Below are 672 nucleotides of genomic sequence, written 5' to 3'. Positions count from 1 at the left end.
CCCCGGCTCCCTTCGGCCCCGCGGATCGCCACAGGGGAGCGGTGGATGCGCCTTCCTGCAGTAATAAATAAATGGATTAAAATGGGATTTTGGAACTCCGCTTCCTGCTACTTAATCTGCGGGTTTAAGACCTTTAGGAGTGGAACAGGATGGGGCCGGGGTACCTCAGCGGGCGCTGGTGGAACCTCCGGCTCCTGGTCTGCCCCAAGCGGGAAATGATGAGTTTTATTTCAGGGAATTATAAGTTTTATTTTGGGAAATTACAAGTTTTATTTCCCTGGGCTAGTGCGGAGAAGTTCAGGAATCACCGTGAGTTCTCCCGGGTTTTCCTGTTACCGAGGAACGGCAGTACAGGTGTTTTAGGAGTCCCAAACAGCAGAGAGTTGGGATCCAAAACTGCTCATTTCGTGTCAATTTTGAATAAAATTTGTGCTCTTTCAATAGCAAGCCAAAGGGGAAAATACCTACCGAAATTCTGCCTGGCAAGATGACAGCATCAGTTGTGAATTTGGGTGGATCAAATATTAGTATTTAAGTCATTATAGCTTGATTCAGCTTCTTTCTACCTGTGTGTTATTCCATAAATATATCACCATGACAATTTCTCTTCTTGGCCTTCACCTTAATGCACCGAATGGAACAAAGAAAACCAAATTTCTTTTGTTTTTCCAT

This window comes from Geospiza fortis, unplaced genomic scaffold (assembly GCF_000277835.1).
Source record: "Geospiza fortis unplaced genomic scaffold, GeoFor_1.0 scaffold2, whole genome shotgun sequence".
NCBI lineage: Eukaryota > Metazoa > Chordata > Aves > Passeriformes > Thraupidae > Geospiza > Geospiza fortis.
This window is presented reverse-complemented; position numbering follows the sequence as displayed.